Genomic DNA, 12,128 nt, shown 5'->3' with positions numbered 1-12,128 from the left:
TTTATCCGGGCTCCTTCGATTTCAGGATTTAGCCAGGCTACTTATTTATTAGGTTACATCCCATGCTAAAAAAACCCACATATGTAGTGGCAGGACCCTCATGTGCATACCCCTAAGGCTCACTGGTGGCATTGATCACCATTTTTCAATCCACAAATTAATCCATCCATAATCAGAAAACAATATAAAAAATAATCCTACAATGAAAGTGATAAGAGCTTTGGGTGAGAAGACCCAAGTATTTTTAGGAATCATTCGCCTTTCCTATCCCTGAAAAGTCTGTTCTAACTCTGTGATATTAATTGCTAATGCTGTTTCCTCTGATGCTGGCCCAAATATACTGCATTCAGAATCTGCAGGTCCCTGTCCAGGAATGGGAGCAGCCAGGTAACTGCAGCTTGGACCTCCGTAGAATGTTACCTGAAAGTCTATGGAAAAGCCAGTGAAATATGTGATCATTGACCTTTCTTTTCGTGTTATCTGATGGACACATATCTCTTAAGGGAAAGGATATATGGGAAATGAAGTTAATCAGACCTGGGTGGGAAAGAAAAGCCTGGTGAACATGGAAACCCAAGTTAGAGATATTGACCAGCACATGAAAAAACCACAGGATGATGTCCACAGAAACCCCACACAAATACCCAGGGGCACTGTGAACGACATACATTGACAAATAACATGGGAATGGGACGCAGAGATGCATGTAGCTGGATAGTGAACATGCCAGAAAATCTGCCTCCTAAACTTCCCAAGATCAGGGACAAGGTCAGAGTTGCAAAATATTGATCCCTGATTCATCTATTTGAAGGAACATAGCACATTTTGCTGTTCACTAGGCGAGGGCTCCAGCTTACTTGGGCCCTTTAGTCTCCTTAGGAGACTCCAACTAAAGGCAAAAGCACAAACCATGGATAGAGGTACACTCATCTTCAGGATGAGGTGTGAGCCTACAGATGTGTGCCCTGCACATGGAGACAGCAGGTGAGAAAGAGATGTGGCAGTGCTAGCCACCCACACTTGCTGTTTGTAACCATCACAACCTGTTTTAATAAGTTCAATTGAGCATTGAAAACCATTATTCAGAAGTACAGGAAACGAGCCAAAATATACAATTCAGGAAAAGACATAGTAGAAGATGAACATTATATTTATTGAAAACTATGTACACAATGCTGGAGCACGAAATGTCTGCTAAAGAATAATGTAAGACTACAAGGCCTTGTTGTGGTCCTGGCTTCCTTGTAGTGAAAGTTGTCAAGGATCTTAATAAGGGAGGGAGTAGCCCACACACAATTGAATTTAAGCTGGACCTTGGGTATTCTGTAGTCAGGGAGCTGCCAGGATCTCTCTGATGTCACTCTATGGTCTTTGCCATTATTGCACTCCTCAGACCAGCACCTCTTGTGGTTGTGCCCAACCATCCTAGAGTAGTGGGTATGGCCTAGGCATAAATAATCATGGTATCAGTTGAAATTAAGACATTGAATCAGATCACTTCATGGTATACTAACCACAGTGTTGTTTCATTTTAGGCTTGAACTGGCCACACTTATTTGTTTGGGACAAGGCTTCCTTGAGTAAGAGTAAATACAAGACAATTTAGATATTACATTTGGGCCAAACTATATCGAAAGGGTTGAGATTGGCAATAATCAATTGGCCCAAGCCTTGTTATTTGTAGAAAAAGCCTAATCTATAGCCCACACTTGATTAGGACCCAGGCTTCTTGAAGGTCAGAAATAGGCCTAGGACCACATCTCTCATACTCTGGGCCTGAGTCTCTTAAGGACTAAGGATAGTCCGAGGCCCCATCTCTTAATTTTGGCCGAGGCCTGTTCAAGGTCAGGGATTGGCCCAGGTCGATATTTCTTCTTCTTTGGGGCCAGGCCTCTTCAAGGGTTAGGGATAGGACCCGGCCCACATCACTTCTTCATATTGGCCCAGGCCCATATTTCTTTTTGGGCCCAGGCTTCGACAAGGGGAAAAGATTGGCCCAGGCCCACATCACATTTTTTTTTGGGCCTTAGGGCCTCTTCAGGGTCGGGGATTGACCCAGGCCTGTATTTCTTCCTCTTTGGACCCAGGCCTCTTCAAGGGTTAGGGATAGGCCCAGGACCACATCAGTTGTTCCTTTAGGCTCAGGCCTCTTCAGGGTCAGGGATTGGCCCAGGCCCATATTTCTTCTTCCTTGGGCCCAGGCCTCTTCAAGGGTTAAGGATAGGCCCAGGTCCACATCAGTTCTTCCTTTGGGCCCAGGCCCTCTTCAAGGGTAGTGGATAGGCCCAGGCCCACATCAGTTCTTCCTTTGGGCCCAGGCCTCTTCAAGGGTAAGGGATAGGCCCAGGCCCACATCACTTCTTCATTTGGGCCCAGACCTCTTTTCGGTCAGGGATTGGCCCAGGCCCATGTTTCTTCATTTTGGGCCCAGGCCTCTTCAGGGTCAGGGATTGAACCAGGCCCATATTTCTTCTTCATTTGGGCCCAGGCCTTTTCTGGGTCAGAGATTGGCCCAGGCCATATTTCTTTTCTTTGGGCCCAGGCCTCTTCAGCGGTTAGGGATAGGCCCAGGCCCCACATCACTTCTTCATTTGGGCCCAGGCCTCTTCTGGGTTAGAGATTGGCCCAGGCCCTTATTTCTTCCTTTGGGCCCCAGGCCTCTTCAAGGTTAGGGATAGGCCCAGGCCCACATCACTTCTTCATTTGGGCCCAGGCCCACATCACTTCTTCATTTGGGCCCAGGCCTTTTCTGGGTCAGGGATTGGCCCAGGCCCATGTTTCTTCTTTTTGGGCCCAGGCCTCTTCAAGGTCAGGAATAGGCCCAGGCCCACATCACTTCTTCATTTGGGCCCAGGCCTTTTCTGGGTCAGAGATTGGCCCAGGCCCATATTTCTTTTCTTTGGGCCCAGGCCTCTTCAACGGTTAGAGATAGGCCCAGGCCCACATCACTTCTTCATTTGGGCCCAGGCCTCTTCTGGGTTAGAGACTGACCCAGGCCCATATTTCTTCTTTTTGGGCCCAGGCCTCTTCAAGGTCAGGGATAGGCCCAGGCCCACATCACTTCTTCATTTGGGCCCAGGCCTTTTCTGGGTCAGGGATTGGCCCAGGCCCATATTTCTTCTTTTTGGGCCCAGGCCTCTTCAAGGTCAGGGATAGGCCCAGGCCCACATCACTTCTTCATTTGGGCCCAGGCCTCTTCTGGGTTAGAGACTGACCCAGGCCCATATTTCTTCTTTTTGGGGCCCAGGCCTCTTCAAGGTCAAGGATAGGCCCAGGCCACATCACTTCTTCATTTGGGCCCAGGCCTTTTCTGGGTCAGGGACGGGCCCAGGCCCTTATTTCTTCTTTTTGGGCCCAGGCCTCTTCAAGGTCAGGGATAGGCCCAGGCCCACATCACTTCTTCATTTGGGCCCAGGCCTTTTCTGGGTCAGAGATTGGCCCAGGCCCATATTTCTTTTCTTTGGGCCCAGGCCTCTTCAACGGTTAGGGATAGGCCCAGGCCCACATCACTTCTTCATTTGGGCCCAGGCCTTTTCTGGGTCAGGGATTGGCCCAGGCCCATATTTCTTCTTCTTTGGGCCCAGGCCTCTTCAAGGTCAGGGATAGGCCCAGGCCCACATCACTTCTTCATTTGGGCCCAGGCCTTTTCTGGGTCAGGGATTGGCCCAGGCCCATATTTCTTCTTTTTGGGCCCAGGCCTCTTCAAGAGTTAAGGATAGGCCCAGGCCCGCACACTTCTTAGGGCCCAGGCCTCTTCTGGGTCAGGGATTGACCCAGGCCCATATTTCTTCTTCTTTGGGCCCAGGCCTCTTCAAGGGTTAGGGATCGGCCCAGGCCCACATACTTCTTTTGGTTCCAGGCCTCTTCAGGGTCAGGGATTGGCCCAGACCCATATTTCTTCTTCTGTGGGCCCAGGCCTCTTCAAGGGTTAAGGATAGGCCCAGGCCCACATCACTTCTTCATTTGGGCCCAGGCCTCTTCTGGTTCAGGGATAGGCCCAGGCCCGTATTTCTTCTTTTTGGGCCCAGGCCTCTTCAGGGTCAGGGATTGGCCCAGGCCTACTTTTCTTCTTCTCTGGGTCTGGTCCTCTTCCATGGTTAGTGCTAGGCCCAGGCCCACATCACTACTTCCTTTTGGCCCGGGCCTCTTCATCGTCAGGGACCGGGCCAAGCCTATATCTCTACTTGTTTTGGACATGGACTCCTTCAAGGTCAGGGTTTGGCCAGGAGACATAATTTTTTTTGTTTGTTCTCTGGGCCTATTACATTTCATTCCCACCTATGTAGGTCCATAAATTTTTGGGGTCAAGGTATCTTATTCTTTTTGGAATTGAAATACAGCATACATTTGAGTCCATATTTGTCCAAAATTACTTTGTTGTTAGCCATCATCTATGGCCAATGTTCCTGGGAAAAAATAAACAGATATTGATAGAAGAAAATATTTAGTTTCCTTCCCTGGCATCTTTTTTTTTTTTTTTTTATTAACTTGAATATTTCTTATATACATTTCGAGTGTTATTCCCTTTCCGGTTTCCGGCAAACATCCCTCCCCCTCCCCTTCCTTATGGGTGTTCCCTCCCACCCTCCCCCATTGCCACCCTCCCCAACAGTCTAGTTCACTGGGGTTCAGTATTAGCAGGACCCAGGGCTTCCCCTTCCACTGGTGCTCTTACTAGGATATTCATTGCTACCTATGAGGTCAGAGTCCAGGGTCAGTCCATGTATAGTCTTTAGGTAGTGGCTTAGTCCCTGGAAGCTCTGGTGGTTTGGCATTGTTGTACATATAGGTCTCGAGCCCCTTCAAGCTCTTCCAGTTCTTTCTCTGATTCCTTCTAACGGGGGTCCTATTCTCAGTTCAGTGGTTTGCTGCTGACTTTCGCCTCTGTATTTGCTGTATTCTGGCTGTGTCTCTCAGGAGCGATCTACACTTCTGCACTTCTTTGCTTCATCCATGTTGTCTAATTGGGTGGCTGTATATATATGGGCCACATGTGGGGCAGGCTCTGAATGGTATGCACTTATTGATAAGTGGCTATTAGCCCAAATGCCTGAATTACCCTAGATGCCTAGAACAAATGAAACTCAAGACGGATGATCAAAATGTGAATGCTTCACTCCTTCTTTAAAAGGGGAACAAGAATACCCTTGGCAGGGAAGAGAGAGGCAAAGATTAAAACAGAGACTGAAGGAACATCCATTCAGTCCCTGGCATCTTGAATGTACTCAGAACATCATTGACCTGTCCTCTGGGTAACATGCTCAGACATTGACACACTGAACTCACAATCCACATGAAACAAATTATACATTATATAAATACAAGATAAAGAAGCTGGCTGGAATAGTCCTTTCCTGTTGCCTAGCTGTCTGTGCCTGTGGTAGAGAGGACCCATGAACTCATGTGGAAATATTATTGCTTCTAAGTTAGGAGAAGCAAGGCCCCATGATGTATTTCCTTCCTTCTGGAGTGAGAGCACATGATGAAACATCACAAAGAGGAAGTATAGAGGTTAGTGCTCCAAATATCTTGACAAGGCATTGGAGACTATGCAGATCTTCACACAGCCTCTGTGTGTGTGCCATCCATGATCATGCTCTGTGAGGATATCCCCTTAGTCCTTGCTATTACCACTCTTCTCAAGATCGTATCTATTTTTTCCATCCAAAACCCTCAGACACTGAACTGTGCCCAGGTCACCCCTTTCACAAAGAGCTTCCTGTAAAGTACATGTACTGATGTGAGATTGGGTTTTTCCCCAAAGATTTTCTGAGCTGACTTACCTGAAAGGGACCCCTGGCACCTTCTCCTATAATAGATTCTGCTGCCCCCAGAACTAGGACACACCCATAACCTGGACAGTGACCCTTATGTGAGGTCACAAAGGCCAAGTCTCTCCCTGTTTAGAAAAGCTCATAGGCTGTCCAGGCACTTTTGAACTGCTATCAGATTGATTGAAATGTTGTCCTACAACCAGTCCCTTCACCACCATTAAACACAGCTTGTAGTAGGGTCTCCCAGAAAGCATTTCATGAAGTTTCCCTCCCTGACCTCATGATAATCAGTGACTTCTGAGAATGTCACTAAAAAAGAGCTGACATGATTGATACTCTACACACATACAGATTCATTCATGAACACAGTAATACCCATCTTATAAATATCAATATGAAAATTAGATGGAGAATGTGATATCAAGGTCTATACCCATGAAGGGAAGGGCCCATGAGTTGAATATAAAGATTATTTCGAGGAATGGTCATATCTAGAGAAGCCAGTGAAAAGGTTCTGGTAAAGCTCTTCCTATGTACCTATGTAGTGTATTCTCCCTAAAAGGATGACATGGGTGTGGGGCGTGTGATGTAAGTAGTTGATCATTTATCTGCTTGAGCTTTGAGGCTTAAGAGCAGGTGCTAACTTCACAGTTTCTACCAGAGTCCACTCTTCCTGGCATGGTGGCATGGGTATAGTGCCTTCTACATTATCTATATCTATATCTATATCTATATCTATATCTATATCTATATCTATATCTATATCTATATCTATATCTATATATCTTACCAGTCGGCAGGCATCCTTGTTTCACTGCTCTTTTGGCTACTTAACAGATCTCCTGTCGTGTTAGATAAGAAACCCCCCAAGAACTTCACTGAGCCCTTATGACTGGCATTCAGGTCCTTGTTCCTGATCTTTATATCTGAAGTCACATGCATTCCCATATACACACTCCCAGAGCATGCACACTAGCATACAATTTAAATATGATTGTATAGTGTACAGGGTTGGTTAGAGTGCTGAATATTTTCTGTTGAGTCCCTGCTTTCAGTCATGCTGAGGACAACCCCTGGACATAAAAGATTGCTGTGAAGAAGCTAAGTCACTTCAGAGCTCCAGACAATAGGACTCTGGAGCATCTCCTACCTGCCCTGGACACTATAGACTGCCATAGCTGATAGATGTCCCTGGCTTGGGCCACAACCTCTGAGTTTCATCTTGCACCAGTCTCGAAGCTGGAGTCTATTCATGTGGTACAGGCTGGGTGTGATCAATTCCTGGGCTTATTTTCTAGTGAGTTGTGGCTGACATCTACCTGAGTACTTGTTTGGCAAGTTCTTTAGGGTGTATGTACAAACACACACACATACACACACACACACACACACACACACACACACACACACACCATTTCTGCTTTAGCACAGGTCCTGTTAAAGGTCACTTCAAGGACCACATTATGCCTCTTATCTCCCAGTATAGCATACTAAGTTAAGTCAGGACCTCATTACAGGAATCTGTATATATTTCCAACACATCTGCAGTTCCTTCTGAATCCCAGCCCATGACTGAGTTCCCTCACACCAACACTGCCTTTACCTTGGCAATGGGCTATTATATGAGGTAACAGAGACCTGACCACACTTCTCTCCAGGTTCTTCTTATGTGCCTAGGTGAAAAACGATTGTACTTTCCCTCTTAAATAAAGCCTGAACATAAATTATCCTGTCTTATTTAGCAGTGTGTATATTTGTAGAGGACGTTATGTGACACCATCCAGTGTCATCCTCATGTACTTTCCTACATGTGGATGTAGACCTGCGGACATGAGCACACACATGAGCACACATAGAAAGAGAAAACATGTAAGTACAGAATGGGAGGGGAATGTGTTGCCATGGTGTTTCCTGTGATAGTGACATTGAAGTTTGTCCCATATTGAGGCAGCTTGCTGAGTACAAATGAGAAGATTGCTATTGTCAGGGACTGCAGTCCTCAGGGAGGATTAGACACCAGTACCAGGGATGTTAGCCCCCTTCCCTGGACAAGCAAGCTATGGGTGATGGTCAAATGTGGGCATGGCAACAGCACTGTTACCCACTTCCTGTCCTATCCAGATATATGTATGTGGCTCCTCTCCAAGGCCTCTCTCACTGGTGAGTGAGGGGTTCCTCTCCCTGAAGTCTTGAGTGGCCAGTCCCACTAGTGTGAGACTTCTGATCTGTTTCTAGCTCTCTGAGGATATGCTGTCCTCAGTCAGAAACACCTCAAGTCCCATTCCACGTTTCAGTCTCCCACATTTAAGACCCCAATGAGGAAGTACATCACGCTGAGTGAGTTACTCACGTGATGAAGTTCAGGTAGTGACCATTCCACAAAACAGCCCAAACATGGGCAAACACATGTGCTCACTGTGAATCCCAGCCCTCCTTGCTGGACTCTGAGTTGTCCTCAAGCTAAGAACTCTGCTGTTACTAGGGCGGGGCTTCATCCTGTGAGGTCACAGAGGCCTCACCTCACTGCACTCTGAGAATCACAAGGGACACCCAGGCATCCGTCATCTCACAGCTTGGTCCATCCTGTTCTCTACAAAACTGAGTCAAGCATCCTTGCAAACACTTTGGGGAATTGGCTACAAGTGTTTCTCAGAGATGCCTCCCTGGGAATCACCTACAAGCATCTCCTGTCAGCCATCCCTCTTCCCACATTACCTTCATCCTGAGAGGGTCTGATCCATCCTGTCTGCAGAAACTGAACCCTCACATGATTGCTAATGCCAGGAAGTGCTTGCTGACAGAATATTTTATTAGATACATTTCTTTTACATTTCAAATGTTATTCCCTTTCGGTTTCCTGTTCATAAGTCCCCATTCCCCCCCCTCCTCTATATGGGCATTGCCCCATCCTTCCCTTACCCCCCATTTCCTCCTACTCTGGGTGTCTAACCTTGGCAGGACCAAGGGCTTCCCCTTCCACTGGTGCCCCAACAAGGCTATTCTCTGCTACATATGCAATTGGAGTCCTCAGTCACTCCATGTATAGTCTTTGGGTAGTGGCTTAGTCCTGGAAGCTCTGGTTGGTTGGCATTGTTGTTTTTATGGTATTGCAAGCTCCTTCAACTCTTTCAATACTTTCTCTAATTTCCCCCAAGGGGGTCCTGTTCTCTGTTCAGTGGTTTGCTGCTAGCATTAACCTCTGTATTGGACATGCTCTGGATGTGTCTCTCAGGAGATAATCTCTATCTGGTCCCTTTCAGCATGCACTTTTTAGCTTCATCAATTTTATCTAGTTTGGGTGGCTGTATATATACATATAGGCCACATGGGGCAGGCCCTGAATGGCCATTCCAAAAGTCATTGCTCTAAACTTTGTTTCCATATCCCCTCCTATTGATATTATTTCCCCTTTTAAGAAGGAGTGAAAGCATCCACATTTTGATCATCATCCTTCTTGAGCTTCCTGTGGTCTGTGGATTCCAGCTTTTGGGCTAATATCCACTTCAATGAGTGCACACCAAGTGTGTTTTTCTTTGATTGGGTTACCTCACTCAGGATGATATTTTCTAGTTCATTCCACTAGCCTATGAATTTCATGAAGTCATTGTTTTTGATAGCTGAGTAGTACTCCATTGTGTAGATGTACCACATTTTCTGTATCCATTCATCTGTTGAAGGGCATCTGGGTTCTTTCCAGCTTCTGGCTATTATAAATAAGGCTGCGATGAACATAGTGGAGCACGTGTCTTTTTTATATATTGGGGCATCTTTTGGATGGATGCCCAAGAGAGGTATAGCTGGGTCCTCATGTAGTGGAATGTCCAATTTCCTGAGGAACCTCCAGACTGATTTCCAGAGTGGTTGTACCAGTTTGCAATCCCACCAACAATGGAGAAGAGCTCCTCTTTCTCCACATCCTTGCCAGCATCTGCTGTCACCTGAGTTTTTTATCTTAGCCATTCAGACCAGTATGAGGTGAAATCTCAGAGTTGTTTTGATTTGCATTTCCCTGATGACTAAGGATGTTGAACATTTCTTTAGGTGCTTTTTGGCCATTCGATAATCCTCAGCTGAGAATGTTTTGTTTAGCTCTGTACCCCATTTTTAATAGGGTTATTTGGCTCTCTGGAGTCTAACTTCTTGAGTTCTTTGTATATTTTGGATATTATCCCTCTATCAGATGTAGGATTGTAATATCTTTTCCCAATCTGTTGGTTGCCGATTTGTCCTAATGACAGTGTCCTTTGCCTTACAGAAGCTTTGCAGTTTTATGAGATCCCATTTGTCGATTCTTGATCTTAGAGCATAAGCCATTGGTGTTTTGTTCAGGAAATTTTTCCCCAGTGCCCATGTGTTTGAGACTCTACCCCACCTTTTCTTCTATTGGTTTGAGTGTATCTGGATTGATGTGGAGGTCTGACAAGAAGAATTTTCAGTCACAAAATAGATGGTTTTGTGCTGTTTTTCTGGACAATGTGTTCATTGGCACCTAAAACTTTCTCTTACTTTTTATATATTTTTATTTCGTTTTTCTTTTTTATCTGAATAGAGTTTCCCCTCCCTCTACGTCTCCCGTTGCTCCCCACCTCCTCTCCCATCTGGATCTACTCCCTTTCTGTCTCTCACTAGAAAAAAACAGGTTTCTATGAGATGAAAAAAATGTAATGAATACAATCAAATAAAATAAAATAAAAGCCATCATATCAATGTCGGATAAGAGAAGCCAATAGAAAAATAAATGAACCCCTGGAGAATGCTCAAGAACTAGAGTCCCACTCTTTTATACATTCAGGAGTCACATAAAACTACTAAACTGAAAGCAATAGTATGTATGCAGAGGACTTGGTGTAGAACTGTGCAGGCCCTGTGCATGCTGCTTCAGTCTCTGCGAGCTCATAGGAGATTTGCTGAGTTGTTTAGGCCCTGTTCTTCTGATATCCTCATTCCCTTCTATGCCCCCCAATTTTTCCAGCTCCTCTTCAGCAGGGTTCCCTGAGCTCTGAAGTGAGAGATTTAATGGGTACATCCCATTTAGAACTATGTGTTTCAAGTTTTTGTTCTCTCTCTCTCTCTCTCTCTCTCTCTCTCTCTCTCTCTCTCTCTGTGTCTGTGTGTCTGTGTGTCTGTGTGTCTGTGTCTGTCTGTCTGTCTCTTTAAAAAAAATAACAGGGGTTGGGGATTTAGCTCAGTAAAAAAAAACTTCTGCCTAAAAAATAACAGATGTTGGATGCTTACAAGGAGCAGAAGAGTCTGGGTAGCAACAAGGCTGATGTTGTCCAAATCCTATATATTAAAATCGCCATTTAACTTTCCTAAAGTCTGAACTATTTACTGTTGGAAATGCTCCCTTTGAGTCCTGAATCTTTTTCTTGGATATATGCCTGTGAGATTAAAATATTTTTATGAGAATATTTCATTTACATTTTTATTAGGTTTATCATTTTTACCAAGTTTAAATAATCTTGTTTTTTTTCCATATTGAGTAAAAGGTTATTTAATTAACCATGAGTATTTTAATCAATTTTTCATTGATCTTTAAGCTGTTGCTCCACTTTCATGTTTATTAAAATATAATGACAATATATTTTATTTTTCTATTGAGATTTACCATATTTCCAGTGAAATATTTTTATTTAGTTTAACCGCTCTGTAAGTACTGATTGGCAGTATAAAGTCTGTATATGCATATTTTGTTCGAGATATGTATATTCTACTGACTTTTCATTTTGAAATCTATTATTACATCTTGTAAATTTCACTGTTTTTTATATCGGTTCCTCTACATTCATGAATTTTTTGGTTGTTTTTTTTTTCTTTGATACCTGTATGGCAGAGCCATTAATGTGCCCTTTTCTAACGGTTCACTTTAATTATTTTGTATCTTTCTTCCACCTTTGTTTTAGCGCCATAATTCCTTTGATGTGTTTCTGATATTGACTGCCTGCCCCATCTGCTCTTATTCTGTACAGGCTAACATGATCATCTGTCTTCTAACTTTATCCATGTGCAGTACTTGTATTTCCCTTTTCTTATGTGTCTATATTTCTTTTAATAATTCAATATTTTCTGTCTTCGCTGTACTGCATTGCATTGGAATAAATAGATGAGATGATTTTGTTTGAAGATTTTTAGTTTTTCCTGTGCATTAATTCATTCTAAATTCCTAAAGTATAGTTTCACCAAATATTTTGGAAAAACATACTGAAGGACAATTTCAACATAGGAGGTGGATCATATTTTTTCTAATATCTAATGTTGTGTGCATGTGTCTGTGTGTGTGTATGTGTGTGTGTGTGTGGTGTCTGTGTGTGTGTGTGTGTGGGGTCTGTGTGTGTGTGTGTGTGTGTGTGTGTG

At 44.3% G+C, this 12,128-nt stretch overlaps 1 pseudogene; it reads right to left on the bottom strand.

Annotated features, from left to right (window-relative positions):
- Positions 1 to 264: 264 nt before the first annotated feature.
- The window catches only part of LOC116898314, a 13,216-nt pseudogene continuing 1,352 nt past the window's right edge, over positions 265 to 12,128 (bottom strand).

Source organism: Rattus rattus, chromosome 4, assembly GCF_011064425.1.
Source record: "Rattus rattus isolate New Zealand chromosome 4, Rrattus_CSIRO_v1, whole genome shotgun sequence".
NCBI classification, from domain to species: Eukaryota; Metazoa; Chordata; class Mammalia; order Rodentia; family Muridae; genus Rattus; species Rattus rattus.
Note: the sequence above shows the minus strand (reverse complement) of the source record. Positions and strands in the feature narration are given on the sequence as shown.